Raw genomic sequence first — 21,001 nt, forward strand, 5'->3', positions numbered from 1 at the left:
ATACAACCATAAAATTATACCCATCATTTATGTACCATACTGCCATGAAATTATACCCATCATTAATGTACCATACAACCATGAAATTATACCCATCATGTATGTACCACACAACCATAACATTATACCCATCATGTATGTACGATACAACCATAACATTATACCCATCATGTATGTACCATACAACCATAACATTATACCCATCATGTATGTACCATACAACCATGAAATTATACCCATCATGTATGTACCATACAGCCATAAAATATATACCCACCATGTATGTACCATACAGCCATACAATTATACCCATCATGTATGTATCATACCACCATGAAATGATACCCATCATGTATGTACCATACAGCCATAAAATTATACCCATCATGTATGTACCATACAGCCATAAAATTATACCCATCATGTATGTACCATACTGCCATGAAATTATACCCATCATTAATGTACCATACAACCATGAAATTATACCCATCATGTATGTACCATACAACCATAAAATTATACCCATCATGTATGTACCATACAACCATAACATTATACCCATCATGTATGTACCATACAACCATAAAATTATTCCCATCATGTATGTACCATACAACCATAACATTATACCAATCATGTATGTACCATACAACCATAACATTATACCCATCATGTATGTACCATACAACCATGAAATTATACCCATCATGTATGTACCATACAACCATAAAATTATACCCATCATGTATGTACCATACAACCATGAAATTATACCCATCATGTATGTACCATACAACCATAACATTATACCCATCATGTATGTACCATACAACCATAAAATTATACCCATCATGTATGTACCATACAACCATAACATTATACCAATCATGTATGTACCATACAACCATAACATTATACCCATCATGTATGTACCATACAACCATGAAATTATACCCATCATGTATGTACCATACAACCATGAAATTATACCCATCATGTATGTACCATACAACCATGAAATTATACCCATCATTAATGTAAAATACAGCAATAAAATTAATAACCATCATGTATGTACAATGCAGCCATAAAATTACAACCATCATGTATGTACCATACAGCCATGAAATTGTATCCATCATGTATGTACCATACAACCATGAAATGATACCCCCGTGTGTGTGAAATTAAATAATAGCCGCCATGAGTATACTATCAGCAATGGAATAATACTTCCCATATGTGTACCGTAATTCACCCATGAAATGACGCCCCTCATGTGAACTAAACAGCAACACTGAAACATTCAGAGTATGGTTAACACATGAGGGGCGTCATTTCATATTTCACGTATGGTAAACACGTGAGAGGTAACATTTCATGAACCACACAGTGATACCAATCCAGAATACAAACCCTCAAAATACAGTAATGGGCCACACAGTGATACCAATCCAGAATACACACCCTCAAAATACAGTAATGGGCCACACAGTGATACCAATCCAGAATACAAACCCTCAAAATACAGTAATGGGCCACACAGTGATACCAATCCAGAATACAAACCCTCAAAATACAGTAATGGGCCACACAGTGATATCAATCCAGAATACAAACCCTCAAAATACAGTAATGAGCCACACCGTGATACCAATCCAGAATACAAACCCTCAAAATACAGTAATGGGCCACACCGTGATACCAATCCAGGATACAAACCCTCCAAATGATGTAATGGGCCACACAGTGGTACCAATCCAGAATACAAACCCTCAAAATACAGTAATGGGCCACACAGTGATACCAATCCAGGATACAAACCCTCCAAATGATGTAATGGGCCACACAGTGGTACTAATCCAAGATACAAACCAACAAAATACAGTAATGGGCCACACAGTGACACCAATCCAAGATACAAACACTCAAAATACAGTAATGGGCCACACAGTGGTACCAATCCAGGATACAAACCCTCCAAATGATGTAATGGGCCACACAGTGATACCAATCCAGAATACAAACCCTCAAAATATAGTAATGGGCCACACAGTGACACCAATCCAGGATACAAACCCTAAAAATACAGTAATGGGCCACACAGTGGTACTAATCCAGGATACAAACCCTCCAAATGATGTAATGGGCCACATAATGATACCAATCCAAAATACAAACCCTCAAAATATAGTAATGGGCCACACAGTGACACCAATCCAGGATACAAACCCTCCAAATGATGTAATGGGCCACACAGTGACACCAATCCAGGATACAAACCCTCAAAATGCAGTAATGAGCCACACAGTGACACCAATCCTGGATACAAACCCTCAAAATACAGTAATGGTCCACACAGTGATGCCAATCCAAGATACAAACCCTCGAAATGAAGTAATGAGCCACACAGTGGTACTAATTCAGGATACAAACCCACAAAATGGAGTAATGGGCCACACAGTGATACCAATCCCTGAAACAAACCCTTAAAATACAGTAATGGGCCACACAGTGGTACTAATCCAAGATGCTAACCCCCTCCAAATGCAGTAATTGGCCACACCGTGATACCAATCCAGGATAGAAACCCTTAAAATACAGTAATGGGCCACACAGTGGTACTAATCCAAGATGCTAACCCCCTCCAAATGCAGTAATGGGCCACACCGTGATACCAATCCAGGATACAAACCCTCAAAATACAGTAATGGGCCACACAGTGACACCAATCCAAGGTACAAACCGTCAAAATGGAGTAATGAGCCACACAGTGATACCAATCCAGGATACAAACCGTCAAAATGATGTAATGGGCTACACAGTGACACCAATCCAGGATACAAACCTTCAAAAAACAGTAATGGGCCACACAGTGACACCAATCCAGGATACAAACCCTAAAAATACAGTAATGGGCCACACAGTGGTACCAATCCAGGATACAAACCCTCCAAATGATGTAATGGGCCACACAGTGGTACTAATCCAAGATACAAACCAACAAAATACAGTAATGGGCCACACAGTGACACCAATCCAAGATACAAACACTCAAAATACAGTAATGGGCCACACAGTGGTACCAATCCAGGATACAAACCCTCCAAATGATGTAATGGGCCACACAGTGATACCAATCCAGAATACAAACCCTCAAAATATAGTAATGGGCCACACAGTGACACCAATCCAGGATACAAACCCTAAAAATACAGTAATGGGCCACACAGTGGTACTAATCCAGGATACAAACCCTCCAAATGATGTAATGGGCCACATAATGATACCAATCCAAAATACAAACCCTCAAAATATAGTAATGGGCCACACAGTGACACCAATCCAGGATACAAACCCTCCAAATGATGTAATGGGCCACACAGTGACACCAATCCAGGATACAAACCCTCAAAATGCAGTAATGAGCCACACAGTGACACCAATCCTGGATACAAACCCTCAAAATACAGTAATGGTCCACACAGTGATGCCAATCCAAGATACAAACCCTCGAAATGAAGTAATGAGCCACACAGTGGTACTAATTCAGGATACAAACCCACAAAATGGAGTAATGGGCCACACAGTGATACCAATCCCTGAAACAAACCCTTAAAATACAGTAATGGGCCACACAGTGGTACTAATCCAAGATGCTAACCCCCTCCAAATGCAGTAATTGGCCACACCGTGATACCAATCCAGGATAGAAACCCTTAAAATACAGTAATGGGCCACACAGTGGTACTAATCCAAGATGCTAACCCCCTCCAAATGCAGTAATGGGCCACACCGTGATACCAATCCAGGATACAAACCCTCAAAATACAGTAATGGGCCACACAGTGACACCAATCCAAGGTACAAACCGTCAAAATGGAGTAATGAGCCACACAGTGATACCAATCCAGGATACAAACCGTCAAAATGATGTAATGGGCTACACAGTGACACCAATCCAGGATACAAACCTTCAAAAAACAGTAATGGGCCACACAGTGACACCAATCCAGGATAAAAACTTTCAAAATACAGTAATAGGCCGCACAGTGATACTAATCCCTGATACAAACCCTTAAAATACAGTAATGGACCACACAGTGATACCAATCCAGGATACAAACCTTCCAAATGATGTAATGGGCCACACAGTGGTACTAATCCAAGATACAAAAACCTCAAATTACAGTAAGGGGCCACACAGTGATACCAATCCAAGGTACAAACCGTCAAAATGGAGTAATGGGCCACACAGTGATACCAATCCAGGATACAAACCGTCAAAATGATGTAATGGGCCACACAGTGGTACTAATCCAAGATACAAAAACCTCAAATTACAGTAATGGACCACACAGTGATACCAATCCAGGATACAAACCTTCCAAATGATGTAATGGTCCACACAGTGGTACTAACCAAGATACAAAATCTCAAATTACAGTAAGGGGCCACACAGTGATACCAATCCAAGGTACAAACCGTCAAAATGGAGTAATGGGCCACACAGTGATACCAATCCAGGATACAAACCCTCCAAATGATGTAATGGGCCACACCGTGACACCAATTCAGGATACAAACCCTCAAAATACAGTAATGGGCCACACTGTGACACCAATCCAGGATACAAACCCTTAAAATACCGTAACGGGCCACACAGTGACAGCAATCTAGGATACAAACCATCCAAATGATGTAATGGGCCACACCGTGACACCAATCCAGGATACAAACCCTCAAAATACAGTAATGGGCCACACAGTGACACCAATCCAGGATACAAACCCTTAAAATACCGTAATGGGCCACACAGTGACACCAATCCAGGATACAAACCCTCCAAATGATGTAATGGGCCACACAGTGACACCAATCCAGGATACAAACCCTCCAAATGATGTAATGGGCCACACAGTGACACCAATCCAGAATACAAACCCTCAAAAAACAGTAATGGGCCACACAGTGACACCAATCCAGGATACAAACCCTCAAAAAACAGTAATAGGCCACACAGTGACACCAATCCAGGATACAAACCCTCAAAAAACAGTAATGGGCCACACAGTGACACCAATCCAGGATACAAACCCTTAAAATACCGTAGTGGGCCACACAGTGACACCAATCCAGGATACAAATCCTTAAAATACCGTAATGAGCCACACAGTGACACAAATCCAGGATACAAACCCTTAAAATACCGTAATGGGCCACACAGTGGCACCAATCCACGATACAAACCCTTAAAATACAGTAATAGGCGACACAGTGACACCAATCCAGGACACAAACACTTAAAATACCGTAATGGGCTACACAGTGACACCAATCCAGGATACAAACCCTTAAAATACCGTAATGAGCCACACAGTGACACCAATCTAGGATACAAACCCTCAAAAAACAGTAATGGGCCACACAGTGACACCAATCCAGGATACAAACCCTCCAAATGATGTAATGGGCCACACAGTGACACCAATCCAGGATACAAACCCTCCAAATGATGTAATGGGCCACACAGTGATACCAATCCAAGGTACAAACACTCCAAATAATGTAATGGGTCACACAGTTACACTAATCCAGGATAAAAACCCTCCAAATGATGTAATGGGCCACACAGTGGTACTAATTCAGGATACAATCCAACAATATACAGTAATGGGCCACACAGTGTTACTAATCCAGGATACAAACCCTTAAAATACCGTAATAGCCCACACAGTGACACCAATCCAGGATACAAACCCTCAAAAAACAGTAATGGGCCACACAGTGACACCAATCCAGTATACAAACCCTTAAAATACCGTAATGGGCCACACAGTGATACCAATCCAGGATACAAACACTCCAAATGATGTAATGGGCCACACAGTGACACCAATCCAGGATACAAACCCTCAAAATGCAGTAATGAGCCACACAGTGACACCAATCCTGGATACAAACCCTTAAAATACAGTAATGGGCCACACAGTGACACCAATCCAGGATACAAACCCTCCAAATGATGTAATGGGCCACACAGTGACACCAATCCAGGATACAAACCCTCAAAAAACAGTAATGGGCCACACAGTGACACCAATCCAGGATACAAACCCTCCAAATGATGTAATAGGCCACACAGTGACACAAATCCAGGATACAAACCCTCAAAAAACAGTAATAGGCCACACAGTGACACCAATCCAGGATACAAACACTCAAAAACAGTAATGGGCCACACAGTGACACCAATCCAGGATACAAATCCTTAAAATACCGTAATGAGCCACACAGTGACACCAATCCAGGATACAAACCCTTAAAATACCGTAATGGGCCACACAGTTACACCAATCCAGGATATAAACCCTTAAAATACAGTAATGGGCCACACAGTGACACCAATCCAGCACACAAACCCTTAAAATACCGTAATGGGCCACACAGTGACACCAATCCAGGATACAAACCCTTAAAATACCGTAATGAGCCACACAGTGACACCAATCCAGGATACAAACCCTCAAAAAAACAGTAATGGGCCACACAGTGACACCAATCCAGGATACAAACCCTCAAAAAACAGTAATGGGCCACACAGTGACACCAATCCAGGATACAAACCCTCAAAAAACAGTAATGGGCCACACAGTGACACCAATCCTGGATACAAACCCTCAAAAAACAGTAATGGGCCACACAGTGACACCAATCCAGGATACAAACCCTCCAAATGATGTAATGGGCCACACAGTGACACCAATCCAGGATACAAACCCTCCAAATGATGTAATGGGCCACACAGTGACACCAATCCAGAATACAAACCCTCAAAAAACAGTAATGGGCCACACAGTGACACCAATCCAGGATACAAACCCTCAAAAAACAGTAATAGGCCACACAGTGACACCAATCCAGGATACAAACCCTCAAAAAACAGTAATGGGCCACACAGTGACACCAATCCAGGATACAAACCCTTAAAATACCGTAGTGGGCCACACAGTGACACCAATCCAGGATACAAATCCTTAAAATACCGTAATGAGCCACACAGTGACACAAATCCAGGATACAAACCCTTAAAATACCGTAATGGGCCACACAGTGGCACCAATCCACGATACAAACCCTTAAAATACAGTAATAGGCGACACAGTGACACCAATCCAGGACACAAACACTTAAAATACCGTAATGGGCTACACAGTGACACCAATCCAGGATACAAACCCTTAAAATATTGTAATGAGCCACACAGTGACACCAATCTAGGATACAAACCCTCAAAAAACAGTAATGGGCCACACAGTGACACCAATCCAGGATACAAACCCTCCAAATGATGTAATGGGCCACACAGTGACACCAATCCAGGATACAAACCCTCCAAATGATGTAATGGGCCACACAGTGATACCAATCCAAGGTACAAACACTCCAAATAATGTAATGGGTCACACAGTTACACTAATCCAGGATAAAAACCCTCCAAATGATGTAATGGGCCACACAGTGGTACTAATTCAGGATACAATCCAACAATATACAGTAATGGGCCACACAGTGTTACTAATCCAGGATACAAACCCTTAAAATACCGTAATAGCCCACACAGTGACACCAATCCAGGATACAAACCCTCAAAAAACAGTAATGGGCCACACAGTGACACCAATCCAGTATACAAACCCTTAAAATACCGTAATGGGCCACACAGTGATACCAATCCAGGATACAAACACTCCAAATGATGTAATGGGCCACACAGTGACACCAATCCAGGATACAAACCCTCAAAATGCAGTAATGAGCCACACAGTGACACCAATCCTGGATACAAACCCTTAAAATACAGTAATGGGCCACACAGTGACACCAATCCAGGATACAAACCCTCCAAATGATGTAATGGGCCACACAGTGACACCAATCCAGGATACAAACCCTCAAAAAACAGTAATGGGCCACACAGTGACACCAATCCAGGATACAAACCCTCCAAATGATGTAATAGGCCACACAGTGACACAAATCCAGGATACAAACCCTCAAAAAACAGTAATAGGCCACACAGTGACACCAATCCAGGATACAAACACTCAAAAACAGTAATGGGCCACACAGTGACACCAATCCAGGATACAAATCCTTAAAATACCGTAATGAGCCACACAGTGACACCAATCCAGGATACAAACCCTTAAAATACCGTAATGGGCCACACAGTTACACCAATCCAGGATATAAACCCTTAAAATACAGTAATGGGCCACACAGTGACACCAATCCAGCACACAAACCCTTAAAATACCGTAATGGGCCACACAGTGACACCAATCCAGGATACAAACCCTTAAAATACCGTAATGAGCCACACAGTGACACCAATCCAGGATACAAACCCTCAAAAAAACAGTAATGGGCCACACAGTGACACCAATCCAGGATACAAACCCTCAAAAAACAGTAATGGGCCACACAGTGACACCAATCCAGGATACAAACCCTCAAAAAACAGTAATGGGCCACACAGTGACACCAATCCTGGATACAAACCCTCAAAAAACAGTAATGGGCCACACCGTGACACCAATCCAGGATTACAAACCCTCAAAATACAGTAATGGGCCACACAGTGACACCAATCCAGGATACAGACCCTCCAAATACAGTAATGGGCCACACAGTGACACCAATCCAGGATACAAACCCTCAAAAACAGTAATGGGCCACACAGTGATACCAATCCAGGATACAAACCCTCAAAATACAGTAATGGGCCACACAGTGACACCAATCCAGGATACAAACCCTCAAAATGCAGTAATGGGCCACACAGTGACACCAATCCAGGATACAAACCCTCAAAATACAGTAATGGGCCACACAGTGGTACCAATCCAGGATACACACCCTCAAAAAACTGTAATGGGCCACACAGTGGTGCTAATCCAAGATACAGACACTCCAAATGCAGTAATGGGCCACACCGTGATACCAATCCAAGATACAAACCCTCAAAATACAGTAATGGGCCACACAGTGACACCAATCCAGGATACAAACCCTCAAAATACAGTAATGGGCCACACAATGGCACTAATCCAAGATACACACCCTCCAATTGCAGTAAATGGCCACACAGTGATACCAATCCAGGATATAAACCCTCAAAATACAGCATTGGGCCACACAGTGGTACTAATCCAAGATATAAACACTCCAAATGATGTAATGGGCCACACAGTGGTACTAATTCAGGATACAATCCAACAATATACAGTAATGGGCCACACAGTGTTACTAATCCAGGATACAAACCCTTAAAATACCGTAATAGGCCACACAGTGACACCAATCCAGGATACAAACCCTCAAAAAACAGTAATGGGCCACACAGTGACACCAATCCAGTATACAAACCCTTAAAATACCGTAATGGGCCACACAGTGATACCAATCCAGGATACAAACACTCCAAATGATGTAATGGGCCACACAGTGACACCAATCCAGGATACAAACCCTCAAAATGCAGTAATGAGCCACACAGTGACACCAATCCTGGATACAAACCCTTAAAATACAGTAATGGGCCACACAGTGACACCAATCCAGGATACAAACCCTCCAAATGATGTAATGGGCCACACAGTGACACCAATCCAGGATACAAACCCTCAAAAAACAGTAATGGGCCACACAGTGACACCAATCCAGGATACAAACCCTCCAAATGATGTAATAGGCCACACAGTGACACAAATCCAGGATACAAACCCTCAAAAAACAGTAATAGGCCACACAGTGACACCAATCCAGGATACAAACACTCAAAAACAGTAATGGGCCACACAGTGACACCAATCCAGGATACAAATCCTTAAAATACCGTAATGAGCCACACAGTGACACCAATCCAGGATACAAACCCTTAAAATACCGTAATGGGCCACACAGTTACACCAATCCAGGATATAAACCCTTAAAATACAGTAATGGGCCACACAGTGACACCAATCCAGCACACAAACCCTTAAAATACCGTAATGGGCCACACAGTGACACCAATCCAGGATACAAACCCTTAAAATACCGTAATGAGCCACACAGTGACACCAATCCAGGATACAAACCCTCAAAAAACAGTAATGGGCCACACAGTGACACCAATCCAGGATACAAACCCTCAAAAAACAGTAATGGGCCACACAGTGACACCAATCCAGGATACAAACCCTCAAAAAACAGTAATGGGCCACACAGTGACACCAATCCTGGATACAAACCCTCAAAAAACAGTAATGGGCCACACCGTGACACCAATCCAGGATTACAAACCCTCAAAATACAGTAATGGGCCACACAGTGACACCAATCCAGGATACAGACCCTCCAAATACAGTAATGGGCCACACAGTGACACCAATCCAGGATACAAACCCTCAAAAACAGTAATGGGCCACACAGTGACACCAATCCAGGATACAAACCCTCAAAATACAGTAATGGGCCACACAGTGACACCAATCCAGGATACAAACCCTCAAAATGCAGTAATGGGCCACACAGTGACACCAATCCAGGATACAAACCCTCAAAATACAGTAATGGGCCACACAGTGGTACCAATCCAGGATACACACCCTCAAAAAACTGTAATGGGCCACACAGTGGTGCTAATCCAAGATACAAACACTCCAAATGCAGTAATGGGCCACACCGTGATACCAATCCAAGATACAAACCCTCAAAATACAGTAATGGGCCACACAGTGACACCAATCCAGGATACAAACCCTCAAAATACAGTAATGGGCCACACAATGGCACTAATCCAAGATACACACCCTCCAATTGCAGTAATTGGCCACACAGTGATACCAATCCAGGATATAAACCCTCAAAATACAGCATTGGGCCACACAGTGGTTCTAATCCAAGATATAAACACTCCAAATACAGTAATGGGCCACACAGTGACACCAATCCAGGATACAAACCCTCAAAATACAGTAATGGGCTACACAGTGGCACTAATCCAAGATACACACCCTCCAATTGCAGTAATGGGCCACACAGTGATACCAATCCAGGATACAAACCCTCAAAATACAGTAATGGGCCACACAGTAGTACCAATCCAAGATACACACCCACAAAAAACTGTAATGGGCCACACAGTGGTGCTAATCCAAGATACAAACACTCCAAATGCAGTAATGGGCCACACCGTGATACCAATCCAAGATACAAACCCTCAAAATACAGTAATGGGCCACACAATGACACCAATCCAGGATACAAACCCTCAAAATACAGTAATGGGCCACACAATGGCACTAATCCAAGATACACACCCTCCAATTGCAGTAATTGGCCACACAGTGATACCAATCCAGGATATAAACCCTCAAAATACAGCAATGGGCCACACAGTGGTACTAATCCAAGATATAAACACTCCAAATACAGTAATGGGCCACACAGTGATACCAATCCAGGATACAAACCCTCAAAATACAGTAATGGGCCACACAGTGCTACTAATCCAAGATACAAACAATCCAAATACAGTAATGGGCCACACAGTGACACCAATCCAGGATACAAACCCTCAAAATACAGTAATGGGCCACACAGTGGCACTAATCCAAGAAACACACCCTTCAATTGCAGTAACGACCCACGCAGTGGCACTAATCCAAGATACAAACCTTCAAAATGAAGTAATGGGCCACACAATGATACCAATCCAGGATACAAACCCTCAAAATACAGTAATGTGCCATACAGTGGCACTAATCCAGGATACAAACCCTTAAAATATGGTAATGCGCCACACAGTGGTACTAATCCAAGGTACATACCCTCAAAATACAGCAATGGGCCACACAGTGATACTAATCCAGGATATAAACCCTCAAAAACAGTAATGGGCCACACAGTGGTACTAATCCAAGATACAAACACTCCAAATGCAGGAATGGCCCACACCGTGATACCAATCCAAGATACAAACCCTCAAAATACAGTAATGGGCCACACAGTAACACCAATCCAGGATACAAACCCTCAAAATACAGTAATGGGCTACACAGTGGCACTAATCCAAGATACACACCCTCCAATTGCAGTAATGGGCCACACAGTAATACCAATCCAGGATACAAACCCTCAAAATACAGTAATGGGCCACACAGTAGTACCAATCCAGGATACACACCCACAAAAAACTGTAATGGGCCACACAGTGGTGCTAATCCAAGATACAAACACTCCAAATGCAGTAACGGGCCACACAGTGATACCAATCCAGGATATAAACCCTCAAAATACAGTAATGGGCCACACAGTGGTACTAATCCAAGATATAAACACTCCAAATACAGTAATGGGCCACACAGTGACACCAATCCAATATAGAAACCCCCAAAATACAGTAATGGGCTACACAGTGGCACTAATCCAAGATACACACCCTCCAATTGCAGTAATGGGCCACACAGTGATACCAATCCAGGATACAAACCCTCAAAATACAGTAATGGGCCACACAGTGCTACTAATCCAAGATACAAACAATCCAAATACAGTAATGGGCCACACAGTGACACCAATCCAGGATACAAACCCTCAAAATACAGTAATGGGCCACACAGTGCTACTAATCCAAGATACAAACAATCCAAATACAGTAATGGGCCACACAGTGATACCAATCCAGGATACAAACCCTTAAAATACAGTAATGGGGCACACAGTGACACCAATCCAGGATACAAACCGTTAAAATTCCGTAATGGGCCACACAGTGACATCAATCCAGGATACAAACCCTCCAAATGATGTAATGGGCCACACCGTGACACCAATCCAGGATCAAACCCTCAAAATACAGTAATGGGCCACACAGTGACACCAATCCAGGATACAAACCCTTAAAATACAGTAATGGGCCACACAGTGACACAAATCAAGGATACAAACCCTCCAAATGATGTAATGGGCCACACAGTGACACCAATCCAGGATACAAACCCTCCAAATGATGTAATGGGCCATACAGTGACACCAATCCAGAATGCAAACCCTCCAAATGATGTAATGGGCCACACAGTGACACCAATCCAGGATACAAACCCTCAAAAAACAGTAATGGGCCACACAGTGACACCAATCCAGGATACAAACCCTCAAAAAACAGTAATGGGCCACACAGTGACACCAATCCAGGATACAAACCCTTAAAATACCGTAATGGGCCACACAGTGACACCAATCCAGGATACAAACCCTCAAAATGCAGTAATGGGCCACACAGTGACACCAATCCAGGATACAAACCCTCAAAATACAGTAATGGGCCACACAGTGACACCAATCCAGGATACAAACCCTCAAAATGCAGTAATGGGCCACACAGTGACACCAATCCAGGATACAAACCCTCAAAATACAGTAATGGGCCACACAGTGGTACCAATCCAGGATACACACCCTCAAAAAACTGTAATGGGCCACACAGTGGTGCTAATCCAAAATACAAACACTCCAAATGCAGTAATGGGCCACACCGTGATACCAATCCAAGATACAAACCCCCAAAATACAGTAATGGGCCACACAGTGACACCAATCCAGGATACAAACCCTCAAAATACAGTAATGGGCCACACAGTGGTACTAATCCAAGGTACATACCCTCAAAATACAGCAATGGGCCACACAGTGATACTAATCCAGGATATAAACCCTCAAAAAACAGTAATGGGCCACACAGTGGTACTAATCCAAGATACAAACACTCCAAATGCAGGAATGGCCCACACCGTGATACCAATCCAAGATACAAACCCTCAAAATACAGTAATGGGCCACACAGTAACACCAATCCAGGATACAAACCCTCAAAATACAGTAATGGGCTACACAGTGGCACTAATCCAAGATACACACCCTCCAATTGCAGTAATGGGCCACACAGTGATACCAATCCAGGATACAAACCCTCAAAATACAGTAATGGGCCACACAGTAGTACCAATCCAGGATACACACCCACAAAAAACTGTAATGGGCCACACAGTGGTGCTAATCCAAGATACAAACACTCCAAATGCAGTAACGGGCCACACAGTGATACCAATCCAGGATATAAACCCTCAAAATACAGTAATGGGCCACACAGTGGTACTAATCCAAGATATAAACACTCCAAATACAGTAATGGGCCACACAGTGACACCAATCCAATATACAAACCCCCAAAATACAGTAATGGGCTACACAGTGGCACTAATCCAAGATACACACCCTCCAATTGCAGTAATGGGCCACACAGTGATACCAATCCAGGATACAAACCCTCAAAATACAGTAATGGGCCACACAGTGCTACTAATCCAAGATACAAACAATCCAAATACAGTAATGGGCCACACAGTGACACCAATCCAGGATACAAACCCTCAAAATACAGTAATGGGCCACACAGTGCTACTAATCCAAGATACAAACAATCCAAATACAGTAATGGGCCACACAGTGATACCAATCCAGGATACAAACCCTTAAAATACAGTAATGGGGCACACAGTGACACCAATCCAGGATACAAACCGTTAAAATTCCGTAATGGGCCACACAGTGACATCAATCCAGGATACAAACCCTCCAAATGATGTAATGGGCCACACCGTGACACCAATCCAGGATCAAACCCTCAAAATACAGTAATGGGCCACACAGTGACACCAATCCAGGATACAAACCCTTAAAATACAGTAATGGGCCACACAGTGACACAAATCAAGGATACAAACCCTCCAAATGATGTAATGGGCCACACAGTGACACCAATCCAGGATACAAACCCTCCAAATGATGTAATGGGCCATACAGTGACACCAATCCAGAATGCAAACCCTCCAAATGATGTAATGGGCCACACAGTGACACCAATCCAGGATACAAACCCTCAAAAAACAGTAATGGGCCACACAGTGACACCAATCCAGGATACAAACCCTCAAAAAACAGTAATGGGCCACACAGTGACACCAATCCAGGATACAAACCCTTAAAATACCGTAATGGGCCACACAGTGACACCAATCCAGGATACAAACCCTCAAAATGCAGTAATGGGCCACACAGTGACACCAATCCAGGATACAAACCCTCAAAATACAGTAATGGGCCACACAGTGACACCAATCCAGGATACAAACCCTCAAAATGCAGTAATGGGCCACACAGTGACACCAATCCAGGATACAAACCCTCAAAATACAGTAATGGGCCACACAGTGGTACCAATCCAGGATACACACCCTCAAAAAACTGTAATGGGCCACACAGTGGTGCTAATCCAAAATACAAACACTCCAAATGCAGTAATGGGCCACACCGTGATACCAATCCAAGATACAAACCCCCAAAATACAGTAATGGGCCACACAGTGACACCAATCCAGGATACAAACCCTCAAAATACAGTAATGGGCCACACAATGGCACTAATCCAAGATACACACCCTCCAATTGCAGTAATTGGCCACACAGTGATACCAATCCAGGATATAAACCCTCAAAATACAGCATTGGGCCACACAGTGGTACTAATCCAAGATATAAACACTCCAAATACAGTAATGGGCCACACAGTGACACCAATCCAGGATACAAACCCTCAAAATACAGTAATGGGCTACACAGTGGCACTAATCCAAGATACACACCCTCTAATTGCAGTAATGGGCCACACAGTGATACCAATCCAGGATACAAACCCTCAAAATACAGTAATGGGCCACACAGTAGTACCAATCCAGGATACACACCCTTAAAATACAGTAATGGGCCACACAGTGACACCAATCCAGGATACAAACCCTCAAAATACAGTAATGGGCCACACAGTGCTACTAATCCAAGATACAAACAATCCAAATACAGTAATGGGCCACACAGTGATACCAATCCAGGATACAAACCCTTAAAATACAGTAATGGGGCACACAGTGACACCAATCCAGGATACAAACCGTTAAAATTCCGTAATGGGCCACACAGTGACATCAATCCAGGATACAAACCCTCCAAATGATGTAATGGGCCACACCGTGACACCAATCCAGGATCAAACCCTCAAAATACAGTAATGGGCCACACAGTGACACCAATCCAGGATACAAACCCTTAAAATACAGTAATGGGCCACACAGTGACACAAATCAAGGATACAAACCCTCCAAATGATGTAATGGGCCACACAGTGACACCAATCCAGGATACAAACCCTCCAAATGATGTAATGGGCCATACAGTGACACCAATCCAGAATGCAAACCCTCCAAATGATGTAATGGGCCACACAGTGACACCAATCCAGGATACAAACCCTCAAAAAACAGTAATGGGCCACACAGTGACACCAATCCAGGATACAAACCCTCAAAAAACAGTAATGGGCCACACAGTGACACCAATCCAGGATACAAACCCTTAAAATACCGTAATGGGCCACACAGTGACACCAATCCAGGATACAAACCCTCAAAATGCAGTAATGGGCCACACAGTGACACCAATCCAGGATACAAACCCTCAAAATACAGTAATGGGCCACACAGTGACACCAATCCAGGATACAAACCCTCAAAATGCAGTAATGGGCCACACAGTGACACCAATCCAGGATACAAACCCTCAAAATACAGTAATGGGCCACACAGTGGTACCAATCCAGGATACACACCCTCAAAAAACTGTAATGGGCCACACAGTGGTGCTAATCCAAAATACAAACACTCCAAATGCAGTAATGGGCCACACCGTGATACCAATCCAAGATACAAACCCCCAAAATACAGTAATGGGCCACACAGTGACACCAATCCAGGATACAAACCCTCAAAATACAGTAATGGGCCACACAATGGCACTAATCCAAGATACACACCCTCCAATTGCAGTAATTGGCCACACAGTGATACCAATCCAGGATATAAATCCTCAAAATACAGCATTGGGCCACACAGTGGTACTAATCCAAGATATAAACACTCCAAATACAGTAATGGGCCAAACAGTGACACCAATCCAGGATACAAACCCTCAAAATACAGTAATGGGCTACACAGTGGCACTAATCCAAGATACACACCCTCTAATTGCAGTAATGGGCCACACAGTGATACCAATCCAGGATACAAACCCTCAAAATACAGTAATGGGCCACACAGTAGTACCAATCCAGGATACACACCCACAAAAAAGTGTAATGGGCCACACAGTGGTGCTAATCCAAGATACAAACACTCCAAATGCAGTAATGGGCCACACCGTGATACCAATCCAAGATACAAACCCTCAAAATACAGTAATGGGCCACACAATGACACCAATCCAGGATACAAACCCTCAAAATACAGTAATGGGCCACACAATGGCACTAATCCAAGATACACACCCTCCAATTGCAGTAATTGGCCACACAGTGATACCAATCCAGGATATAAACCCTCAAAATACAGCAATGGGCCACACAGTGGTACTAATCCAAGATATAAACATTCCAAATACAGTAATGGGCCACACAGTGATACCAATCCAGGATACAAACCCTCAAAATACAGTAATGGGCCACACAGTGCTACTAATCCAAGATACAAACAATCCAAATACAGTAATGGGCCACACAGTGACACCAATCCAGGATACAAACCCTCAAAATACAGTAATGGGCCACACAGTGGCACTAATCCAAGAAACACACCCTCCAATTGCAGTAACGACCCACGCAGTGGCACTAATCCAAGATACAAACCTTCAAAATGAAGTAATGGGCCACACAATGATACCAATCCAGGATACAAACCCTCAAAATACAGTAATGTGCCATACAGTGGCACTAATCCAGGATACAAACCCTTAAAATATGGTAATGCGCCACACAGTGGTACTAATCCAAGGTACATACCCTCAAAATACAGCAATGGGCCACACAGTGATACTAATCCAGGATATAAACCCTCAAAAAACAGTAATGGGCCACACAGTGGTACTAATCCAAGATACAAACACTCCAAATGCAGGAATGGCCCACACCGTGATACCAATCCAAGATACAAACCCTCAAAATACAGTAATGGGCCACACAGTAACACCAATCCAGGATACAAACCCTCAAAATACAGTAATGGGCTACACAGTGGCACTAATCCAAGATACACACCCTCCAATTGCAGTAATGGGCCACACAGTGATACCAATCCAGGATACAAACCCTCAAAATACAGTAATGGGCCACACAGTGCTACTAATCCAAGATACAAACAATCCAAATACAGTAATGGGCCACACAGTGACACCAATCCAGGATACAAACCCTCAAAATACAGTAATGGGCCACACAGTGCTACTAATCCAAGATACAAACAATCCAAATACAGTAATGGGCCACACAGTGATACCAATCCAGGATACAAACCCTTAAAATACAGTAATGGGGCACACAGTGACACCAATCCAGGATACAAACCGTTAAAATTCCGTAATGGGCCACACAGTGACATCAATCCAGGATACAAACCCTCCAAATGATGTAATGGGCCACACCGTGACACCAATCCAGGATACAAACCCTCAAAATACAGTAATGGGCCACACAGTGACACCAATCCAGGATACAAACCCTTAAAATACCGTAATGGGCCACACAGTGACACAAATCAAGGATACAAACCCTCCAAATGATGTAATGGGCCACACAGTGACACCAATCCAGGATACAAACCCTCCAAATGATGTAATGGGCCATACAGTGACACCAATCCAGAATGCAAACCCTCCAAATGATGTAATGGGCCACACAGTGACACCAATCCAGGATACAAACCCTCAAAAAACAGTAATGGGCCACACAGTGACACCAATCCAGGATACATACCCTCAAAAAAACAGTAATGGGCCACACAGTGACACCAATCCAGGATACAAACCCTTAAAATACCGTAATGGGCCGCACAGTGACACCAATCCAGGATACAAACCATTAAAATACCGTAAAGGGCCACACCGTGATACCAATCCAAGATACAAACCCTCAAAAAACAGTAATGGGCCACACAGTGACACCAATCCAGGATACAAACCCTTAAAATACCGTAATGGGACACACAGTGACACCAATCCAGGATACAAACCCTCAAAAACAGTAATTGGCCACACAGTGACACCAATCCAGGATACAAACCCTCAAAAAACAGTAATGGGCCACACAGTGATACCAATCCAGGTTACAAACACTCCAAATGATGTAATGGGCCACACAGTGACACCAATCCAGGATACAAACCCTCAAAATGCAGTAATGAGCCACACAGTGACACCAATCCAGGATACAAACCCTTAAAATACAGTAATGGGCCACACAGTGACACCAATCCAGGACACAAACCCTTAAAATACCGTAATGGGCAACACAGTGACACCAATCCAGGATACAAACCCTTAAAATACCGTAATGAGCCACACAGTGACACCAATCCAGGTTACAAACCCTCAAAAAACAGTAATGGGCCACACAGTGACACCAATCAAGGATACAAACCCTCAAAAAACAGTAATGGGCCACACAGTGACACCAATCCAGGATATAAACCCTCAAAAAACAGTAATGGGCCACACAGTGACACCAATCCAGGATACAAACCCTCAAAATACAGTAATGGGCCACACAGTGACACCAATCCAGGATACAAAGCCTCAAAATGCAGTAATGGGCCACACAGGGACACCAATCCAGGATACAAACCCTCAAAATACAGTAATGGGCCACACAGAGACACCAATCCAGGATACAAACCCTCCAAATGATGTAATGGGCCATACAGTGACACCAATCCAGGATACAAACCCTCAAAAAACATTAATGGGCCACACAGTGACATCAATCCAGGATACAAACCCTCAAAATACAGTAATATGCCACACAGTGACACCAATCCAGGATACAAACCCTCAAAATACAGTAATGGGCCACACAGTGGTACCAATCCAGGATACACACCCTCAAAAAACTGTAATGGGCCACACAGTGGTGCTAATCCAAGATACAAACACTCCAAATGCAGTAATGGGCCACACCGTGATACCAATCCAAGATACAAACCCTCAAAATACAGTAATGGGCCACACAGTGACACCAATCCAGGATACAAACCCTCAAAATACAGTAATGGGCCACACAATGGCACTAATCCAAGATACACACCCTCCAATTGCAGTAATTGGCCACACAGTGATACCAATCCAGGATATAAACCCTCAAAATACAGCATTGGGCCACACAGTGGTACTAATCCAAGATATAAACACTCCAAATACAGTAATGGGCCACACAGTGACACCAATCCAGGATACAAACCCTCAAAATACAGTAATGGGCTACACAGTGGCACTAATCCAAGATACACACCCTCCAATTGCAGTAATGGGCCACACAGTGATACCAATCCAGGATACAAACCCTCAAAATACAGTAATGGGCCACACAGTAGTACCAATCCAGGATACACACCCACAAAAAACTGTAATGGGCCACACAGTGGTGCTAATCCAAGATACAAACACTCCAAATGCAGTAATGGGCCACACCGTGATACCAATCCAAGATACAAACCCTCAAAATACAGTAATGGGCCACACAATGACACCAATCCAGGATACAAACCCTCAAAATACAGTAATGGGCCACACAATGACACTAATCCAAGATACACACCCTCCAATTGCAGTAATTGGCCACACAGTGATACCAATCCAGAATATAAACCCTCAAAATACAGCAATGGGCCACACAGTGGTACTAATCCAAGATATAAACCCTCAAAAAACAGTAATGGGCCACACAGTGACACCAATCCAGGATAAAAACCCTCAAAAAACAGTAATGGGCCACACAGTGACACCAATCCAGGAT

Source organism: Saccoglossus kowalevskii, chromosome 4 (genome assembly GCF_978046115.1).
Source record: "Saccoglossus kowalevskii chromosome 4, keSacKowa6.1, whole genome shotgun sequence".
Taxonomy (NCBI): domain Eukaryota; kingdom Metazoa; phylum Hemichordata; class Enteropneusta; family Harrimaniidae; genus Saccoglossus; species Saccoglossus kowalevskii.